We start from the raw sequence: 22,830 nt of genomic DNA on the forward strand, positions 1-22,830 counted from the left end.
AAACGGGGATGATATTTGTATCTACCCTCACAGTGATTGTGAGGATTAGTGGAGATAATGCTTAAATGAAGCATTTAGCAGAGTGCCTGCCCCATGGTAAAACACTCAATAAATGTGAGCTCTGGTGGAGGAGCGATTGAAAACGCCGTACAAGGGGCACCAGGTGGCTCAGTGAGTTGAGTGTTTGACTCTTGATCTCAGCTCAGGTCTTGATCTCAGGGTCATGAATTCAAGCCCCATGTTGGGCTCCATGCCCAGCTGGCTCAGTCAGTAGTGCATACAACTCTTGACCTCAGGGTTGTAAGTTTGAGCCCCATGTTGGGTGTTGAGATCACATAAATCGATAATTTTTTTTAAAGATTTTATTTATTTGTCAGAGAGCACAAGCAGGGGGAGCAGCAGGCAGAGGGAGAAGCAGACTCCCCACCGAGCAGGGAGCCCGATGCAGGACTCGATCTCAGGACTCTGGGATCATGACCTGAGCCGATGGCAGACTCTTAACCAACTAAGCCACCCAGGTGTCCCATAAATAAATAATTCTTAAAAAATAAGAATTATAAAAAAACACATAAAAAAACCACTGAACAACAGGTATACCACAGGTACCAGGTAACTGGAAGAAACACTGTCTTTAATAAACAGATGCAGCCCACACCTGTGCATTCCAGCTGAGTGTCCACCCTAGCCACGGAACAAGGAAGGTGATCCGTCCCTCTGGGAAGTTTCTAGAAAGTCTGTGTTGGTGGGAGGGGATGTTGATTAGTTTCAAATGCTGTCTAGGAAGGCAAGACCTGGGTGAGACATTCAGCTTGCTGACCTCTGAGGAGTAGTTGAGAGAGAGGAGGGGCTGGAGGTGAGTGAGAGCAAGGTGAGGGATCTTTCCATTGGTGACATGCATTTAAGTTTCCTCAATGTCTTCTCATGGCTTCATAGCTCATTTCTTTTTAGTGATGAGTAATATTCCCTTGTCTGGATGTCTCTACCCGTTCACCTACATCTTGGTTATTTTCAGGTTTCGGCAATTATGAATAAGGCTGCTGTCAGCATCTGTGTGCAGGGTTTTGTGTGGATGTAAGTTTTCAACTCCTTTGGGTAAATTACCACGGAGTGCAGTTGCTGGATTATATGGGAAGAGTGTGTTTAGTGTTGCAAGAAACTGCCAAGAACTGTCTTCCAAACTAGGTTTGCATTCCCGCCAGCAATCGATGAGAGTTCCTCTTGCTCCACGTCTTTGCCAGCATTTGGTGTTTGGACTGTTCTGGATTTTGGCCGTTCTAATAGGTGTGTAGTAATATCTCATTTTGATTTGCATTGCTCTGATGACATGGTGGCATTTTTCATGTATTTGTTCGCCATCTGTGTTTCTTCTTTGCTGAGTGACTGTTACGGTCTTTGGCCCATTTTTTAATCATGTCGTTCTCTTATTGTTGAGCTTTAAGAGTTCTTTGTATATTTTAGGTAACAGTCCATTTTCTGGTATTTATTTATTTATGATTTTATTTATGTATTGGAGAGAGAAAGACAGAGATAGCGAGAGAGAGCACAGGTGGAGAGGAGGGGGAGAGGGAGGCTCCCCGCTGAGCAGGGAGCCCAACTCGGGGCTCGATCCCAGGACCCTGGCATCATGACGTGAGCCAAAAGCAGATGCTTAACCCACTGAGCCACCCAGGCACCCCTCTGGTTTGTTTTTAGGACAGGGAAATCCAAAGTATGTTTGTAGGCAGGTGAGCTCCCAAGATGTTGAGGAGAAAAATAATTAGCAGGAATACAAAGCCACATACAGAGTATAATTCAAATCATAATTCTTTCTTTATGTTTTTTGAAACTTTTAATTTTATGTAATTGAAAAACTTATAGAGGGGCGCCTGGGTGGCTCAGTTGGTTAAGCATCCGACTCTTGATCTCAGCTCAGGTCTTGATCTCAGGGTTGCGAGTTCAAGCCCCACCTTAAGCTCCACGCTGGGCATGGAGCCTACTTAAAAAAAAAAAGGAATTAAAAAATTATGGAAAATTGCAAGAATAGTACAAAGGACTCTCATAGTCTTTATTCATCTTTACCAATTATTTATATTTTGCTCCAATTTTATTACTTTCCTTTCCATTGACATAGAATTTACCGTCAGGATAGCACACAAGTCTTAAGTGCACAAAGCAATACATTTTGCATGGGTAGACCCAGAGTGACCACCAACCGGATCAAGATCTAGAACATTCCAGTACTCCAGAAGGCTCCCGTGGCCCCTCCCATTCACAAACTCTTCGGAGGGAACCTCCATTCTGGCTTCTGTCAGTAGACCCTGATTTTGCCTGTTTTAGAATGTCACGTAAATGGACTCATACAGTAGCTACTTTTTTCTTTTGTATCTAAACTCTTACTCAACAGTATGTCTGTGAGATTCACTCATTAAAAACGACAAAACAACAGCTTAATTGAGATATGTCACATACCATAGTGTTCATCCTTTTAAAGTACACAATTTAGGGGCGCCTGGGTGCCTAAGCGTCTGCCTTCCCAGGGTCCCGGGATTGAGGCCCACATCAGGCCCTGCTCAGCAGGAAGCCTGCTTCTCCCTCTCCCACTCCCCCTGCTTGTGTTCCCTCTTTCGCTGTGTCTCTCTCTGTCAAATAAACACAATCTTTAAAAAATAAATAAATAAAGCGTTCAATTTAAAAAAAGAGAGGGGGAGAGGGAGCCTGACTGGTACCAGCCTCAGCTGGTAGAGACTGTGACTCCTGGTCTCAGGGCTTGAGTTCAAGACCCATGTTGGGTGTAGAGCCTACTTAAAAATAAATATAGGCGGCGCCTGGGTGGCTCAGATGGCTGGGTGTCTGCCTTTGGCTCCGGTCAAGATCTTCGGGTCCTGGGATCGAGCCGCAGGTCAGGCTTCCGGTTGGCTCAGCAGGGAGTCTGCTTCTCCCTCTCCCTCTGCCTCTCCCCCTGCTTGTGTGCTCTCTCTGTCTCTCTCTCACAAATGAATACATTAAAAATCTTAAAATAAATAAATACATAAGTAAATAAGTACAATTGAGGGGCACCTGGGTGGCTCAGTCAGTTGAGCATCTGACTCCCGGTTTTGGCCCAGGTCATGATCTCGAGGTCCTGGGATCGAGCCCCGTGTTAGGCTCTGGGCTCAGTGTAGAATCTGCTGGAGATTATCTCCCTCTCCTTCTGCTCCTCCCCTGCTCGCTCGCTCGCTCTCTGTCTAAAAAAAAAAAAAAAAAAAAGGCAAACAAAGCCAACTCTTCCCAGGATACAATTCGGTCGGCTTTTAGCATAGTCACAGAGTGTGTAACCATCACCACAATCCAATTTCGGAACATTTTCATTGCCTCAAAAAAAAGAAAAAAAAAGACACAAACAAAAAAACCCCCTGAGAAACTCAACCCTCGTAGCCCTTAGCAGTAACTTCTCATTTCTTCTTCTCTGCAGCCTCCGACGACCACTGAGCTGTTTTCTGTCTCTGCAGATTTGCCTCTTCTGGACGTTTCATACACACGCAATTCGACAATACGCGCTCTTTCGTGACTGGCTACTTTCACTCAACATTGTGTTTTTTTTTTTTTTGAAGATTTTATTTATTTATTTGACAGAGAGAGACAGCCAGCGAGAGAGGGAACACAAGCAGAGGGAGTGGGAGAGGAAGAAGCAGGCTCCCAGCGGAGCAGGGAGGCCGATGTGGGGCTCAATCCCAGGACCCTGGGATTGTGCCCTGAGCTGAAGGCAGACGCTTAACGACTGAGCCACCCAGGCGCCCCTCAACATTGTGTTTTTAAGCTCATCTGTGTTGTAGCTGGCATCAGGGCTTCATTCCTTTTTAGAGCTGACTAATATTCCACCGTATGAAGATGCCACATTTTGTTCATTCATCGGTTCACGGACATTTACGTCTTTGTATTTTTTTTTTTTAAGATTTTACTTATTTAACTGACACACAGGGAGAGACAGAGTACAGGCAGGGGGAGCGGCAGAGGGAGAGGGAGAAGCAGGCCTCCCGCTAAGCAGGGAGCCTGATGAGGGACTCGATCCCAGGACCTTGAGATCATGACGTGAGCCGACTTAACGGACCGAGCCACCCAGGTGCCCCACATCTTCTTATTTCTTTACATGTTAACTCTACTTTGTTCTTTTTCCTTTCTGTATGTTAGTCCATTGTATGAACATGCTCCATATGTTCTTTTTACTGTTGATATAATTTTCTTCTCCTGCTTTTGGCTTTTTTAAGCTGCTATGAACATTTTTGTATGTACTGTGGTTGGGCCTAAGCACTCGTTTCTGTTGGGTGTATACTTAGGAGTGAACTTGCTGGGTTGTAAGGTATCCATGTATATTCAACCTGAGTAGATACGATCGAACACTTCCCCAGAGTGGTTGGAGAAACTACCCTCACTCCCTCAAGTCATTTATGAGAGTTCCAGTAGCTCCCATTCTTGCCAACATTTCGTATCTCATTTTAATCACGCTGGTTGGGGACAGCGCTACCTCTTTGTGGTTTTAATTTGCATTCTGTGATAACTAATGATGGTTAGCAGCTTTTTATGGCTTCCTGGGTAATTAGATATCCTCTTTTATAAGTGCCCATACAAATTTGCCCATTTAAAAAAAATGGGTTGGCTGTCTTCTCTTTCTTCTTCTTCTTCTTTTTTTTTTAAGTAAACTCTACCCCCAGTGTGGGGCTTGAACTCACAACCCCAAGATCAAGAGTCAAATGCTCTACCAACTGAGCCCACCAGGCACCTCGTCTGTCTTTTCTTTTTCTTTTTTTTTTTTTTTAAGATTTTATATATTTGTTTGACAGAGAGAGAGCACAAGTAGGCAGAGAAGGGGACAGAGGGAGAGGGAGAAGCAGGCTCCCCACTGAGCATAGAGCCCAACACGGGTGCTCGATCCCAGGACCCTGGGATCATGACCTGAGCCAAAGGCAGACAACTGACTGAGCCACCCAGGTGCCCCGTGTCTTTTTCTTAACATAGATGTTCTTGATAAATTCGGAATACGGATCCCAGCTCCCAGCCTGGGCAGAGAATACGGGTCCTTTGATATATACGTATTGTGATTGTTTTCTCCCAGTCTGTGGTTTGATTTTTCACTCATTTATTTATTTATATTTTTATTTTCATTTTTTAAAGCTTTTATTTATTTGACACAGAGAGAGCACAAGCAGGGGGAGCAGTAGGCAGACAGAGAGGGAGAAGCAGTTTCCTCCACAGAGCAGGGAGCCCGATGCGGGGCTTGATCCCAGGACCCCCGGATCATGACACGGACCGAAGGCAGTCACTTAACGAACTGAGCCACCCAGGTGCCCCGATTTTTCACTTTTTTAAATGTGTCTTTTGATGAACGGAATTCTGAATTTTAATTAAGTTCTACTTAACAGTCCCTTCTTATAGTTTATACTTTTTGTGTCTTAAGAAATTTTTTGCCTATTTCAAGGTCATGGAGAAATTCTCTTATGCTTTCTTTTAGAAGTTTTGTTGTCTGCTTTTCATATTTAGGACTCTGATCCATTCTGAACTATTTCCATAAATGGTGTGAGGGTAGGGGTCAAGATTCTCGGTTCATGTAGATATGCAATTGACCTAGCACCATTTATTAAAAAGCTCATCTTTTCTTCACTTATTTCAGTGGCACCTTTGTCATATATCAGGTGACCACGTATATATGTGGACCTCTCAATTTCATTCAAATATGTATGTGTGTGTATATAGATTTGAAGGGAACAACGTTTGTAAATAGTTGCATTATTGTGGTGATTAAGTTTATGGGTGATGTAAATTTTCTCTCTTTTTAGTATTTTCTGTACCAACCATAATATTATTTTAATTCTCAGACAAAATAGATGAAACATTTTCCTCAAATTTGTCAAGAGTAGACACTGTCAAGGATCCAGGTTCTTGGTTCTTGGGAGATACAGGAGGGGTTACCGGGCTGGATAGCAGGTGGGAGGGTTTCCTGAGTTAGAGAAGCATCTAGGCTAGTGGATGGGGAGGAGAGAATTGAGGGCCTGGCCAACAGAGACCTTCCATCTTCTTAGCAACCTCAGTTCCCTAGAAAGGGTGGAGCCGGGAGGCTGGGGATATGAGGAAAATGGAAATGAACATTATCAATAACGCTCTATGGTAAGTGAATACTACTTAGCTGTTTATTGATTTTATTTTTTTAGAGAGGGAGGGTGGGAGGGGCAGAGGGAGAGGGAGAGAGAGAATATTAAGCAGACACCACAGCCAGCATGGAGCCTGATGCAGGACTCGATTTCAGGACCCTGAGATCATGACCTGAGCCAAAATCTAGAGTTATTTATTTTTTTAAAAGATTTTATTTATTTATTTGACAGAGAGAGAGACAGCCAGTGAAAGAGGGAACACAAGCAGGGGGAGTGGGAGAGGAAGAAGCAGGCTCCCAGTGGAGGCGCCTGATGTGGGGCTCAATCCCAGAACTCCAGGATCACGCCCTGAGCCGAAGGCAGACGCTTAACGATTGAGCCACCCAGGCGCCCCCAAAATCTAGAGTTAGATGCTTTCACCAACTGAGCACCCTGGAGCACCTACTTAATGGTTTACAAAACAACTTGAGGTCTGGGTCTCCTGTGTTCTTCCCGACAGTCCTTGGGGCTAAGAGAGACCCAGTGATTATACCCATTTTACAGATAAGAAAACAGATGCTGAGTTCTGCTCAAGTATTCACTGAGGACTGTTTTATGCCGGGCCTTGTGTTAGTTCCAGGTCCACAGAGAAAAATAAGGCACAGCCAGCCCCTATGTGTCTTCAGGCTGCTCCCAGCCTGGGCAGAGGAAATAGCCAGGGGATGGAGGGTTAAAATCTAGCATGCAGTGAGGGAGATAAGGGAAAGGTGATGTGATCTTACAAAGGACAGGCACCTACCTGGCCTGCAGGGTCAGGGAAGACATTTTAGAAGAGGTGACATAGAAATGAGTAGTTTTCTTCTACTTTTGATAAAATTATGCAAAGTGATATTTGTGTCAGAAACACAGATAAGCAAAAGAAAAAAATCAGTCACAAATCTTCTACCGAGACATAAACCTTATTTACACTTTAATACAAGCCTTTTTAAATTTCATTTTCTGTCTCTCTGAGACATACACGTATGTACACACCCCCCCAGACAGACACATAAACATTGCACAAAAATAAATGAAATCCTGCTATAATAGCATTCTATAATTTGCTTTTCTTTCCTTAGTATATTTTAAATCAGTAAACATAAATCTAAGTAAAATTTTAGTGACTTTGGGTATTTCTGAAGCATATGGATGTATCAACATTTATTCAATCAATCTCTAATATTATACAATTACTTCTAATATTTAGTGACTAAACAATGTTGAAAAGAGTACCTTTTAAACCACTATCTGTGCACTTTTCCAATTATTTTTTTACGGTGAATTCTCAGAGAGAATTGATCAACTGACTTTCCTACCTGTATCTCTAAACCTGGCCAACACTGGGCATTTTAATTTTTATTAATTTTAAATTTCTTAGGTGAAAAATGGCATTTCATGATATTTTGCTCGCATTTCCTTGTTTGCATATCTAAGGACTATTTTTTTTTCATAATTGTCCATTTATGTTTCTTCTTTCTTACTTGTCCGTTCCTTTTTTGGGCCATTTTTATTTTGGAGTACGTGAGGTTTTTCTTAATGAGTGAGAAGAGCTCTTTTTATATTGTTGGTAGTAATTCTTAGGGTTGCAAATTTTTTTTCCCAGTGTTCTTTTGCTTTTACATCATACATTTTTTTTCTGAAGTTACAGTTTAGTCATGATAGTGTGAACATTCCAAAAGGAAAGCGTCATGAGAAATTTGCCCTCTTACATATAGAATGTATTATAAAGCTACCACCATTAAAGTATTTTGGAAATAGCACCGGAACACACAGAAATGTCAACGGATACAACTCAGAAGCAGGTCCGAGCATATATAAGTTGGAAAGGTGATGAATAAGGAATGGACAACTGGCTATTGGGTAAATTGTATTAGATTTCTCCCTCAAGCCACAACCAAACTATATTGCAGAGGGATTAAAAGATAAGTGTAAAAATGTTCTCTAATTAAAAACAATTTTTTCAGTAGGCTCTACATCCAACGTGGGGCTTGAACTCACAACCCCTAAATCAAGAGTCTCATGCTCTACTGACTGCGCCATTTTTTTAATAAAAAAGTTTTTATTTTTAATAAATTTTTAATAAAAATAAAGTTTTATCCTCGTGTAGTGGGCAGTAACCAAAACGAGTGGCTCTTTGCCTACCCGAAAAAAAGAACACCCAAGAAAACACTGGTAACAAATGTCTGAAGGAAAGTGTGCGAATTCATCACGTGCAGGTGAAGAGGCTTGGAAGTGCACCCCAGGAACCCGTCTGAGGAAAGGTCTGGAGGCTGGAAGACCGCGGCGTGCCCACGCTGAAGAGAGGATCAGGAATCGAACTCAGGGCGCCCGCACCGGATCCCGGGCTGAGTCCTTGCCCGCCCCCGCAGGCCATCATAATTATGTAAAATAGCACTTTTCCCATATATGGTACTTAATATCTGTTCTTCGGGTAGGATGACATGGGACCGGGAAAACAGCTCGAGGGGCGGAGTGTCAGAGCCCGGGACCTTCCCAGCCGGCTCCCGCCCGGCCTCGCCCGGTCCCGGCACTGCACCAAAATCCTGGCCGGAGACCTCTTCGAGCCTCCTCCTCCTCCTGATTGGATTCTCACTGTGTCAATCCTCCCCCTGGAACCTGGCTGTTCGTCGGGCCCGCCCTACGGGGGCGGGGCTCCCGCCTAGGAAGCGCGGAGGAAGGTGGAGGGGGTGGAGGTGGGGGCGGATGGGGAGGATGAATACCCACCCCGCAGGACCCAGAGGCTCCGCCCTCCACCCCTCCCATAGGCCAAGGTGTCTGTCCATCAAGACCGGGGACGGGCTGGAGTGGGCGAGGCGGTTCGGGGGGCGGTGTCGTCCCTCCAGGCTCCGCCCCGAAGCCGGCGCCGGGCTGGAATAGGCGGGCGGCTGTAAGGGCGGGGCGGGAAGGCGGCGAGGAGCCGAGCTGGGTGCGGTGAGGCGCGCAGATCACCGCGGTTCCCGGGCAGGGCACGGAAGGCTGAGCGAGACTGACCTGCTGCAGCTCCCGCCTTGCGCGCTCGCCCCACCCCGCCGTCGCCCGAGCGCTCGAGAAAGCCCTCTCGGGAGAAGCAGCGCCCGTTCCCCGGCGCAGATCCAGGTTCAGGTGAGCGAGCCCCACCGGCCGGTCCCGCCCTGGGCGGGGGCGGTGGCGACGGGACGCTGGGCGTCTGGGGCGAGCGGCCCGACGTGTGGTTCTCGGCCTCCGCGCGGCCGGCGACCGGCGCGGCCGGCCGCGAACGCCGCGGGCCCGGGCCGGGGCACCGCATCCTTCCGGGAGGGGCCGGGGGACCCCCTGCGCGACGCTCGGGGAGGGCGCCGCTGGAGGCGAGGCCTCGGGAGCTGGCGAAGGCTTCGGGGCCGGCGCTCCCCGGAAACCCTCCGCCCCTCCCCCTGCCCGGCAGGGCACCGGGAGCCTCAACCTCCCCCTGCTGCGGGGGCACGCGCCCCGCCCTCGCCTCGTCAAGTGCCCAAGTTGGGCAAACTTTTTAACCCCTTCCGGGGAGCCGCTGTCCCTAGGACCCGACCGAGTGAGCGTGAGGTGGGGGGCTCGGGACAGCGGCTGCTTTGGAAGTTTCCAGGCGTTTTCGAAACGGAGGTAACGGGCAGGCGGGGACCGTTTGGCAGCTGTCAGGGCGTCCGCCTGAGTCAGACTCGGACCGTCCTGCTGCAGACATTGCACTCGGCTCAGTTTCCGCCCTCCGCTCCCGACTTCCTCATTCGCCCGGCTGCGATCGGCTGGGCGGAGGAGGGGGACGGGGCGAGGTGCGGTGGGTGCGTGGGGAACCGGGACCCGGCGGGTGCCGGGCGAGGCAGGAAGGACTCTCCCCCTCCCCCTCAGCCTCCCCGACAGCCCTTCAGCCGTTGACTTTTCACTTCCGCTACCCCGGGGTGGAAGGCCCAGGAATGCCCGAAGCCATCTGCGCCGGCCCGAGCGCACCTGATTTCACCGCACCTGGGGGCCGCCCCACGCGGGCGGGGGCGGGGAGCTGGGCCCTGCTCCTTTAGGACCAGGCCTGCGCTATTGCATCGTCCCTGTTGGGGCCAGATCCGGGGTTGTTACCCTGCCTCCCCTGCTTCACTGTGCCGGGGGCCTCCTTCCATCCTGTCCTGGGGCCACGCCCGGGGCAGGACTGCACCCCTCTTTCCCTACGGGGAGCCCGGTCGTTTATAACAACACAGTACCCTCCAGGACAGGGTTGCCGGCTGCCTTGAGGTGGGGCAGGGTGAGGGCCCGGTTGCTGTCCGTGGCCCCACCCAGCCGGTGTGGGGAAAAGGTTCCCGGGAAGTCCCAGGTCCTCGCAGGCCCTGGAGACCGGCGGCCTCTCTCCGCTGGGCAGTAGAGAGGCCCAGCAACTCCTTGGTTCATTGCATCCTTTTCTGGGTTTAAGAGGATTTCAAAGTAACTGTTGAGTAACTGTTGAAGGGGAAGAGAGCCTTAGCTCCTTCCTGCAACACTGTGGCCATTTCTGACACCACCGAGACCTGCCTTAATACCTCACCTGGTGGTTTATTCCCCTTTTGGAAAGGAGGGAGGCTGCTTTAAGGCCTGTTTAGACAATCACTCGATTAATATTAGCCAATTTATATACAAGGCTGCGAGGTGCAGGGGGAGGGTACATAGATGTGTAATTGAGCAAATATTTAACTGGCTGCTTGGTGCCAGGGACTCTGCCAGGTGGTGGTGGGGGGGTGTGAGGTTGAGTAAGACCTGGCCCCTGCCTTCGGGCACTTAGGGAATGCTGAGACAAATCGGTAGATGACTCTAATGTGAGGCGCAGATGACATGGTCCTCAGAAAGGTACGGTGAGTCATGGGGACTGGGAGAAAGGAGCCAGCCCACTCTGCCAGAGATCCTAGAGGCTTCTGCCCTCCAGGAGTTCCCAGTCCCCCCCTAGGGGAAATAGTGTCTGAATGATTGAAATACAAAGACGGCCTGTGAGGAGTGTCCCAAGCATACCACGCCAGTGACTAGGAATTCGGAGAGGGGCCATCACTTCTGTCTGGAGCAAGGGGGGGGGCAGGAGGAAAGCTACCTCGGAAGGAGGGGCACACTGCAGGTCTGGCAAACGGAGGCAGGCCTTCAGTGTTGGCAAGGGAGGCCTCATTTAGTGCATAACTGAGCAGTCAGGAGATTGCTTCGTGTAACTTGGGAGTCACTGTGCCCCCCACTTGGCTGCGGGGTGACCCCAAAGAGCTCTACTTTTCACACTCAGCAAATCCCGGCAGTGCCTGTGGGCAGATCCAGGTGCCTGGATTGGCAGGCTCTGTGTGGGGAAGGGCAGCTCCGTTCCAGAGGTGCATTCTACGGGGCTGCTTGCCTGAAGGGCACAGGAGCGTAAAGGAAAGAGAGGCTCAGGGTCCCAGCTCTCTGGTTTTTACATTTTTAAAATTTTTTATTTTTAAACTTTTTAACCTAAGGGGTTGGAGATGGGACAACTTCCCTCTTGCAGGATGAAGGACGCATGTTAATCACAGGCTGCCTTTTGCCTGTTCTTGCTCCAGAAAAAACAAAACGAGGATCTGTTAGCTTTTGAGAAGGAGAAAAGCGCACTCAGAAAATGCGGCATTGTTGTGTAGCCTGCTAGGGTATTGCTAGAAACCGGGCTCGCTGTGCTTTCTTCACTTCCTCTTCTAGCTAATCCTTCAATAAAGTACTTAAGACAGCCCTTACCAGCTTGACATCTTTATTTCAAAAGGAGGGGAGGGGTTGGCTGTTGTTTTCCTCTGAGCCTGGCCTTACCCTTCCCTTGAAGGGGGAGAAAGAAACCCAAAGCAAAAGAAAAACAAAAAATCCGTGCCTTGACAGCTTCCTCCCAAGCATCATGTTCCAAAAATATTTAGAATAACAAAATCTGTGTGTCGTCTTAATTAAACAAACGTCCTAATTTGCTGAGCATAAAACAGCATCTCTGCCCGCAGGGGCAGGAAGTGCATTTTCCCTTTGTGCAGCCCCAGAGAGTCACTGCCTCTCGGCCTTAACCCTTGGTGCGCTGAACTCCTGGGCTCAAGTCCTCTGGTGACCACGGAATGGAGGCTGCTCCCTGGGAAGTGGTAGTGCTCCTGTGAATTACAGAATGCCATTCTTAGAGCTGGGAAGAGTGGGGTCGAGGCTTCAAATCCTGCCCCTGCCCCTTAATTAGCTTTATGACCTCAGGCGGGTCACATCACCTCCCTGAGCCACAGGGCCCTCCTCTGTAATATGGGAATGAGGACCATACCCTGAAGATGTGAGAACTAAGAGAAGTAAGGTGTGTAATAAAGGGCCTGATACGCAGTGGCTCTGTCAGTTTTTAAGAGAATATGTAAATGACAGGTCTCCACTCCTGGGTCCTCAGGTGCGGAAACAGCGAGGGGAAGGGTAGATGGTGTTCTAGCTCCTGCTCAGTGCTCTTTCTGCTTTCTGAAAAGGGGTGTGTGTGTGTGTGTGTATGAGTGTGTACAGTGCTTGTGGACTGTGAAGCCCAGGTGGGTTGGGGCCCGTCCGCTCATGCTTTTGGATGCACTCAGTGACGAGCTTTTGCCGAGTAGCCTCGGTTCAGGGCTCTGGCCCAGGCGGGAGGTGTGCAGGCACTCTGCGGTTTGAGGTCTAAAACCTGGCTTCCTGTGATCCAGGAAATCTAGGGTCGAGCCAAACGGGTGACATGGAAAGAGCACAGGACTCGAGGGTCTGGAGACCTGGCTTCTGGCTCTGGTTGGGGGAAAATCTGATTTCGATAGAAAGGGCCCTGTCACCCTACAAAGACGTCAGGCCAATTTATGTGCCCACCCGTTAAACTCAAGAGTGCCTGGGAAACTGGAAGATTCAGTAATTTTAATTTCTCCGAGATGCCTCAGTGGTGAAGGCTGGCTCTCATGCCTTACACTGATGGGAGTGTAAGTTCTAAGAAGCTCTCTTTTTAAAGGTAGTTTGGCAGTGTCTGCCAGAGCATAGTCCTTCTGACTAATTTCTGGGAATTCAACCCACTGATAAACTCAGATAATGCAAGAGGAAGCGTCCAAGGATATTCTTGTCATAAAAAAAGACAGGAAAGAAGCAACCTGCCCATCAGAAGGGTCAGATAAATCGTGGCACAGCTCTGCAATGGGGGTCCTGCAGCGTGGCCCTTAGAAAAACAAGGCGGGTCTGTAAGTACTCCTAGGGCATGCTCTGCAAGATATGTTGCCAGTGGACAAAACTAGGTGCAAAGGAGTATGTATCGTGCTCCCTTTTTGTAAAACATAGTATGTCGCCCGGGCTCTGCATGGAAAGATTCTGAAATGCAGGTAATTGCGGCTGCCTCCAGAAAGGGAGGAGGGCCCAGGAAGCAGGAGTGGGGGATGAGCATTACTCTTTCACTACACGGCCTTTTTAGTTTTATTACCTGTCAAAAGAAGGGGGGGTCTTCTGGCTAGTCTTGTAGTCTTGTAGTCAACTTCAAAATGCCTTGCTTTCGATTCCCAATTTCCTATTGAGGGCCTGTTGTGTGCAAGGAAGGAGGAAGGGTCTTAAAAACCGACTGACTTGCTCTCATGGCTGGAACGTTTTGGGTCCTGTTTTCTTCCCCATGACATCATATTTCCAGAGGAACCCCTTACACAAACGCCTGTTCTGGTCCACTCCCTTATATTCTGGGAAATGATAGATGATTGCTTTTTCTTCGCTGTATGAGAAAAGGAAGCCCGCAGTGTGTGTCTGGAAAGTATTTCGGAATACCCTTTTGCCAGGCTTCCCACAATTCCCCTGGCTCCAAATCCTACCCTGTTCTTTCCTGGGGAGCCCCCTCTGACCATAGGGCTAACCTAGACCTTCATTCACTTAGAGTCTCTTCTTTTTTTTTTTTTTTTTAAAGATTTTATTTATTCATTTGACAGAGATAGAGACAGCCAGTGAGAGAGGGAACACAAGCAAGGGGAGTGGGAGAGGAAGAAGCAGGCTCATAGCAGAGGAGCCTGATGTGGGGCTCGATCCCAGAACGCCGGGATCACGCCCTGAGCCGAAGGCAGATGCTTAACCGCTGTGCCACCCAGGCGCCCCTAGAGTCTCTTCTTTTTGAAACTCGGGATCACCGCGACCACTAACGTGCCCCTTCCCCCTCTGTCCCCAGTTGTCCTCAGACTTCTGGCCTGCGGTTTTTAATGTATTAATAACAGTGGAAAAGCCCAAATTCTTGAGAAAATGTGATCAAAAGGGTGTTTTTTATTTATTTATTTTTATTTTTTTAAGATTTTATTTATTTATTCGACAGGATAGAGACAGCCAGCGAGAGAGGTAACACAAGCAAGGGGAGTGGGAGAGGAAGAAGCAGGCTCATAGTGGAGGAGCCTGATGTGGGGCTCGATCCCATAACGCCGGGATCACGCCCTGAGCCGAAGGCAGATGCTTAACTGCTGTGCCACCCAGGCGCCCCCAAAAGGGTGTTTTGAATGGAGGGCCCCGATCGCCTTCTCAAGAAAGACCATCTTAGCCTTGGATGCTGTGAGTACCAGCTCTGCTCACCACTGAGCTGGCTTTTTTTTCCTGTGGCGCAGCCAGCAGAAGACCCCATCAGGGTCTCGGACAGGCCTGTGTCCCTGCCAGGCAGCCTCTGGGCCTCCTGGAGGAATGGCGTGAGTCACACAGGAGCACGCAAAGTGAGCCTGGGTCTAAAATGGGCCTGCCACCACATGGGCAGATGGTTTGAAGGCCAATGCTGGCTGCTGTCCTCTCCCCTGTCCCCACCTCCCCACCTCATGCTGTGAAGGCACCAAATATTTGGGAAGCAGGGGGGAGCTGCCCTCTTGCCCCTGATGTGTGTCTCTTTAAAAAGTAACTGAGGCGGGCTTCTGTTGGCATCCCTCTCGGGCCCTGTTCTGCCCTCTAGTTTCTGAAGCCTGAGGGGATTCAGGACCCAGAATGGGACACAGCCCCCAGCCCCCAGCCCCCCGCAGGTGGACCCGAAAGAGGCTCTTTGATGGCCTTTAGCTGAGGGCGAGGCCTTCCTGGGAGTGTCTCCGGTCTGACTCCAGCTCTTCGGTGGCCTTGAGCCGCTCTTCATCTCCAGCTGCTGCACCGGGATCCCTCCCACTGTGGCTTGGAGGGAGCCCTGCAGGGCCTTCCGGAAGTTGCCACCGAAGGGTGTGGCTTCCTGCTGAGGCAGGTTGGGCCGAGGCCCGTGGGGAAGTGGAAGGTACAGCCGGTCTTCCCCACCCTCACCGCCCGCCGTGCCTCTCGGAGGTCCTGGGTCCTGATGGTCCTTACAGGCCGTCCCACCCAGAGGAGAAGGGGGCCTCTCGGGAGGATTTTCCTCTCACCTCCACCTCCACAGACATTCACACTTTGGGAACTGTGATTCTTCGAGACTTCTCCCTTTCATGTGGCCTGTGACTCTGAATGATGCCCTGCTTAAAAGAAAACTGAGCAACAGTAAAAACGCTCCCTCCTGAATTTCCTTAGAGTTAGAGAATGTGTGAGCTGGAGGGGATCTGAAGGATAATTTCACCCCCCATTAGAGAAGGAGCCGTTTGTCCAGAGCTTACTCTGTGAGTTGGTAGAAAGTTCGGGCTCCTGGTTTCACTCAGCACCAGAGCCTTTCTCTCAAAATCACGTGGCCCCATTTAAAAGTGTTTTTAAAGTGTTATCTTCCCTTTCTTGGCCTTTGTGCACTGTTTAGCCAAGCAACACATACTTAGCTCCTTTAATCTTTCCTCAAGAGTCTATTCTTCCACACCCTCGTCTTTTGCTTTTGGGGGGGAGGGGTGCTACGGTTAAGAAATTGGGTGGGAAGTGTTCTCAGTTTCTCTGAACTTCTTCCAGTTGGACAGGGCCCCTTCAGCTGAAAGTTCCCACAGCTCAAAAATCAATATTTCACATGGGGTAGCGCCAAGGCAGCAGGGTGGGCCCTTCAGAGGGCCACACTGGCTTTCCACTGTCCGTCAGCCACTCCTCATTTCTAGTAATTCTAAGTCGCGTTAGGACTGAGGGGATCGATTTCTTGTATTTTCAATGCGGAAACTCCTGGTGGAAGAAACAAAATAAGGGCTTTGAGATCAGGCAGAGCTGGGACTGGCCCCTCACCTTTTCTCCCGTCAGCTGTTAGACCACTGCCTCAGTTTCCCTGCCAGCCGCGCGGAGTTGCCTGCTTTTTCCAGGGCTTGTAATTTACACGTAAAGATACGTGAAGCGGTCTAGTTCTTTCCTTACCCCCTCCTCCTTCCTCCTTTTCCATGTTCTCATCAGCATCATCTGTCCTTGGCGGGTGGGAGGAAATATGTGGTCAGGTTTTAAAGATTTTAAATGCGTCCCAGAAGTCTGTCTCTTGATAAGAAAGTGTGGGGATGAGGGTGGCCGCGGAACCTGCCAGAAGATCTCCTGGGTCGGATGCTGAGCTTGTCACCGTCTCAGCCTTCGCATCCTTCTTACCACACGGGGCAGTTCACCTTGTCACACTGAGCTGAGCTGCGTTCATGAGGCATGTTCAAAAAAGGCTGTTACAGAGCCCTAGAGGCTCCTGAATTTAGAGCTGCCTGCGTTCAAAAGCCGCCGCATTTCCTGTGTTTTGCATGAAGTCACTGGGCTGGAGAAGGAGCTTCCTGTCTGATAAACATAAAGACACGCATTGGAACTGGTTTGGGTGACTTAATCCGACTGGTGTGGGATGGGGGAGAAGATGCTAGAACCCACTGGACTGAGGACCTGGAGGTCAGAGGACCCGCAGGTCAGAGGCGGGGTCTTTCCTCAAGTCTAGCTCCCTACCTTGTTACCCGGTGCCCAGCACAGAGGGGGCTCCTAGTTGTCTGAAGTGTTTGGGCTCCCTGCTGCCTTTGCCCGTAAGCCTGGGGCAGGCGGCCCAGGCAGCCAGAGCTTTCAAATGCCATTTACTCATCTCTCCACTTGACAAAGCGCACATGCCAGGCACTTGTCTGGAACTCTCTGGGGTAAGAAAAGTGGTGGCAGGGAGTCATTTTAAAGTTCTTGTCTATTTTTTTTTTTTTTTTTAAGTAGGCTCCATGCTGGGGCCTTGAACTCACGACCCTGACATCCAGACCTGAGCTGAGATCAGAGTCAGATGCTTAACCGACTGAGCCACCCAGGTGCCCCCAGTTTTCATCTATTTTTAATATTTAAAACAAGCTCTTGCATATGAGGGTATTGACCCTAAATTTCTTTGGCGAATCTGTCATCCAAAACTCCTTGGGCTCCCGCTGCATGGCCCTCACGGTGCTGGCCTTGGTGGGGCTTCAGTAGGGGTGGAGGGCGGAGAGCCCATCTCCATGCTCAGGAGTCATAACCTCTGACAGGAAGTTGGGACACGGAGGCCAGAGACTCCTGGGTGACTGGGGATTTCTGGGCATCTTGAGCCAGCCTCCAGGAGGCTAGAATTGCTTGGGGGGTGGGGAAGGGGTGGAAGGAAGAGGGGGAAGGTGGGCAAGGAAGGAGGGAAGAGGCTCCGTTGGCAGGGCACTGGCCTGGGAATCAGGATGTCTGCGCTGGAGTCCCAGCGGTGCTAATGACAGTAGGAGTACGAATAGTTAACATTCTGTTGAGCCCTTGCTCTGTACTAGGCTCAGTGCTGCTGCTTTTACGTGAATTATCTCATGTAATTTTTACCTCATTCTCCTGAGGTAGGAAATTACCCCTGTTTTACACATGAGGAGACTGAGCAGGTAGTCACTGATGCCAGACCCCTGTGTGACTTCGTAGATGCCCTTCACTGCTGAACTTTGTTTCCTCACTTGACAGTGAGAGGTGGGGCTGGTCCCCAAGGCCGCCTCATAACACTAGTGGCCAAGAGTTAATGAAAGGAGCAGAGTTTGGGGCTGCGGCGGAATGGGGCCTCCGTCCCATGGTGCGGGTGGCTATTCAGAGCGAGGTTGCCGGTTCCCTAGTGTTGCCTTGGCTACTGACATCACCTTTAACCTCATCTGGCCCTTCTTCAGATGTCTGCGGTTGGTCCTGAGGGAGGGCAGGTGACAGACCATGGCTGAGCAGGGTCAATCCTGGCCGCTGTGCCTGCCTGCTCTTAGCTGGGCCCTGGCTGGTCTTCACCGGAGACCCAGCCAGCCAGAGGGTCTGCTGCCATCCTGACTAGCAGGCTCTTCCTGACCTCAACCCACTTGCAAACATGCATTCGTTCTTTCCTTCTTCATTTGTTTATCTGACCCTCATCGTTCAGTTAGCACTCCCCAGAGCTTACTCTGTATGCCAGGGACTGGGCTGGGTGCCGGGACTATGGAGATGAAGGAGAAGGAAGCAGGGCCCTTGTTTCAGGAGCTGATGGTGTCCCAGGGGAGGGGGCCTAGGGGGCTCTGGGAAGGCTTCCGGGAGGAGGTGGCATCTGAGCTGATTGCAGGCAGGGTGGCAGGGAATGTCTAGGGAGCATTGTTGCTCAGGTGGTAAAGGATTTCCTCTCCTCTCTACAGTGCCAGGCCCCAGCCCCACTCTCAGTCCCCTCTGTAGCCCATATGGCCCCTTAAGGTCTACTTCCCTGTGAAATGTGGGAGTGCAGGATTCGGCTCCCAGGTCCTTAGCCTCTGGGTGGCTGCTGGGAATTCTGCCCGTGCCCTCTGGTTGTGTGGTCAGTACACTGTTCTCAGCCGAAGGACTTGGGATGAGACTGTTCGTGGAGTGTTGGGAAAGATATAACTGTTCCTTTTTAAAGTAAAACCTTGGGGGGGGGGTTGTTTATAGCACACACAGTGTAATAACAGAGCTGACGAGAAGCACATAGGCCCCTAACCCCATTACTGCTTGCATCTCTCTGGGGTCCCTGTCCACACGTGGGCGTGCATACCGTACAGGTGTAAGCAGGACGGATGCTGTTGCGTGTCCTGACGTACTCAGTAATGTAACATAAAATTTCCTGTGTTGCAACAGCCTCCACAGGTATTGTTTTCATGGCTATGCCATGGTCCACAAAGGGGAAGAACCATTATTTACATTGCCAGAAAGTTCCGTGGATTTTAGTGACTCTTTAGAAATTCATTCAGCAAATACGTCCTGAGCCTCTTGTTCTTGGGCGGAAACTACTCGGTGGCTAGGAGGTAGGCTGGATGTCCCAGGCCCTGCCCTCAAGGCGCTTACGTCTAGACTCAGGGAAAAAGCACTTCCCTCTGGTGTGGTGGGTTGTGATAGAGGTGAGCCCAGGAGGAAATGGCAGCTCGGGAGCCCAATTTGAGTTGATGGAAGACTTTGTTTTTAGTGGTGAGACAGCGTAGGAATGAGGACCTGGGAGATCTTTCTGGGCTCACTGGAGGAAGCTATCCCCCTCCCCCCCAGTAGCTCATGGACAGCCCTGGGTCAGAAAACACTCTGGGAGGAAGTAGGGGGCAGAGGCTCCAAGGAGTCTTGTCCTCGGGGAGGCTGGGACATAGCTCCCCGGCCCTACTGAGTGACCTCCTGTGACTGGGTAGAAGGCAGCAGGGGATGATGGTCAGGGGCGGTCTCAGAAACGTCCAGAAGCCGCTGGCAGGCCACTTGGGCTCTGCTGTGGCTCCTGCCGTCCAGGGAAGATGCCGGATTGTAGCAACAAGTTGCAACAGTTTAGTTTTGTTGTGAAGAGAAAGTTTCAGAATCCTAGTGGCTGCTTTGGAGCAGATAGGTGTTTATAATGGTGAGGGAGGGAGTTCTTTGGGGCTGGGCTGGGCATGAGGGGAGAAGATGGGGGGGTCAGAGGTCTAGACACTGGAATGCAGTGTCTCTGCTCTGGTATTTTCTTTCGTTCCAGATCAGTGGCTAGCTTGCAGGTGCTCCTTGCCTGTTCCAGCCCTGCACTGTCCCTGTCCCTTAGCTCCTGGCTCAGGGGAACCTGCCCTGGATTCCACCGTCTTCCTAGAGAGCAGGAGAGCAATCCCTCATTGTTCAGAAAGGAGCCACAGGCTTGTCACCCACCCCACCCACCCGGGGAATGGGCAGGGGCGGTCCCCAGATGGGGTCACTGGGACACTTGCGGCTCCCCCTTTGTGCTTCAGGCTCGGTCCATCACCCCGAGCCCCCCCTGCAGCCTGTGGTGTGGATCTGGATCAGGCGTGGAGAGTTTCTGTCCCCTTCCTCAGTGCTGCCCATTGAACACACACTCAGAAAACCCCAAACCAAACCAAACCAAACCCTGCGCCTTAACCTTGTTTGTTTTACACATTGACTGAAAATTGGTAATAAGAATAAAACACAAGCTGGGGATTTCAACACTAGGTAGATTCTCTCCTGTCGCCTTGTTTACACTGCTGTTTGGTGGTGGTTATAAGCTAGAGATTACCTTGGAATTTCTGCTGTCTGCAGTGAGGTGCCCGCTCCTGTGTTGGAGGAGGGGAGGTGGGTACACGGACGAGTGAGTGAGAGAAAGCAGAAGGAGTCAGCGGGCCGTGGGCAAGGGAGTGGGTGACGCTGGAAGCAGCAGCTGGGTTATTTTCACTCAGTTTATTTGTTCGTTAAATATGTATAGATGCTGGGGGTGTGCTGGAGACTGCTTAGGTACGGGGCGCATGTCTGGATGAAGCCGGAGTCTGCGGTTTACATTCTAGGGGGTGCAAACCAGACAGCCGCCAGGCAGGCAAGCCCCGGTCAGGCGAGGGCGTGCTCGGAGTCCCCCGGTCTGGCTTAGACAAGAGGACTCTCACTCTCCCAGCCCTGCAGGCTGGGAGTCCACGAGCGCGGCCTCTCTCCTTGGTTTGCAGCCGGCTGCCTTCTGTGAGCGCGCATTCCTGGTGGCCCCTGTCCTCCTCTGCTTACGAGGACACCAGATTGGGGAGCCCACCGGAATGCTCTCATTTTACCTTCATCACCTCCGTAAAGGACCATCGCCCAAACAGTCCCATTCAGAGGTCCTGGGGTGTTAAAGCCTCAACAGGTGAATCTGGGGCGGTGTGGGACACAGTTCAGTCCATAATGGGAGAAGGCAGTGGCTGTGTGTCAGCCGCGGGCTCTCTCATAATCCAGGATGAGTTGTTCCATTCTTTCAGGTGCGAGGGACTTTTCTTGATTTCCTCGGGTGTTTATTTCACTGCTTCGAGCCGCAGTTTTCTCCTCTGTTAAGTGTGGCTAGTAAGACCCACGTCAGTGTCCTCTGAATAGCTAACATAGGAAGGCCCTGAGCCTTCCATGAACTCCACTTGTGGTGGGTCCCAGTGCGTGTCAATCCCCATACCCTCTCCTTCTGTCCACTCACCTGCCCCTCGTTCTTCAGAGCACCTTTTCCTGCTATCCTGCTTCCTCCTCTCTGCTGCCCAGTGCCGCTGTGATCCAGCTGCAGGGTAACTGGGCCTGTGGAAGGGACGGGGTAGTTCTGCCCAGGTTACTCTGCCTTCCTCCCGGGGTGATCGCACCCCTCACCCAGGTCTTGTCGACCAGCTAGTCGTTCCTGGAGATGGCTTCTCCCCTCTGATGAGCCACAAACACTATTCTTACACGAGTGACAGGTCACACTTTATAGACTGCTGGTGTAGGAATTGCAACAAAAATCATAGTGGCGGCCAGATAATGCTCCCCTTGCCATGTCAGCACTCCCCTGGACTTCTCTGTGCTGGGCTGCTTTCGGGTCTTGCTTCCCCTGTTAACGGTGTTGCTCCTGGGACCCTCGGGCCATACCTCGCCTGTGATTGGCACTTAATGTATGCTTGAGAAATGGGTGACTGTATTAGCATCTGCACCAGCACTTGGCTCTGCATGACTTTGGGGGAGAAAGTGTTATTTCTTTGGGTTCTGAGTCCGTTGTGATGTGTGTATGTCTAGTACTTATGTAATAGGCAGCGGGCTCCGGAAATTGGACCCATGTCCCGATCCTGATTCTCCCACCTACCAGCTCTTTGATCTCGGCAAGCTGTGCGCCCTTTCCACGCCTGTTTTCCTCGTGTGTGGAATGAGGAAGATGAGAGTTCCTTAGAGGATTTTGATGCTCAGTAAAGTTGGGCTCTAGTGTTTATATGTTTGATTTTATAAACAAATTAAAAAAAATTTTTTTAAGTAAGCTCGATGCCCAGTGTGGGGCTTGAACTCACAACCCCGAGATCAAGAGTCACATGGCTCTACCAACTGAGATCAAGAGTCACATGGCTCTACCAACTGAGCCAGCCACGCGCCCCTGTTTATACATAATTTGTCCAGCACAGTGCCAGTGTGTTACAAATACATCTATTTTCATCAATTTAAAAAAACCTATTCTGAGCACTGTTTTCTGTCACTATAAAGTTTGCAGTCACGCTCAGGATGTTGCAATGAAAGTCTCCCAGTCCCATGAGGGGAGTGGTATAAATGTTCCTGTTTTATAGCTGGGAAAACTGAGACTTGAAGAACCTAAGAGCCGAGCCCCAGGTAGCGAGTGAGAGAGCTCAGATCCTCCCCTGCTCCTGGATGGTCCATATCTGTTTTCATTGCCTCTCCTGCCTCTCATCCCCTTGAGCCCATTCTTTGGGGGCGAGGGGGGCAGTGTTTGTGAAGTTGGGGGTTTACAGGTCATGCCATTGTATACAGCCTTAAAGCAGCGCGGCCCAGTGCTCCTCCCTGGTTTGTTAGGCCGGGCGTAGAATGCAGCCCTCCTTGTCCCTCTGAGACACGTCAGTGGGCAGCAGTTGGGGATGCGTGGCCAGGTGTGTGAGGTCTGGTCAGCCTGGTTCCTGCGGGAAACTAGCTTTTCTCCCCCCGCTTCCCGATGCCACCACCTCCGAGCCGCCTGCCAGCCCCCGGCGCCCTGCTCTCAGCCTGCCTTCTGCCCAGAGCCGGGCCTGCCGCCCGCTGACTGTTTCCTGCCTTTGCCAGGGTGGGG

General features: G+C 50.5%; 1 protein-coding gene across 1 annotated transcript in view; it reads left to right on the top strand.

Annotated features, from left to right (window-relative positions):
• Positions 1–9,006: 9,006 nt before the first annotated feature.
• The window catches only part of MYH9 (myosin heavy chain 9), an 89,321-nt gene continuing 75,497 nt past the window's right edge, over positions 9,007–22,830 (top strand). The window contains exon 1 of the mRNA XM_045780077.2: positions 9,007–9,221. The gene's annotated coding sequence lies outside the window, so the exon portion shown is untranslated. The remainder of the gene's footprint in view (positions 9,222–22,830) is intronic.

Source organism: Ursus americanus, chromosome 17 (assembly GCF_024610735.1).
Source record: "Ursus americanus isolate L20-20 chromosome 17, mUrsAme1.1.p, whole genome shotgun sequence".
Lineage (NCBI taxonomy): Eukaryota > Metazoa > Chordata > Mammalia > Carnivora > Ursidae > Ursus > Ursus americanus.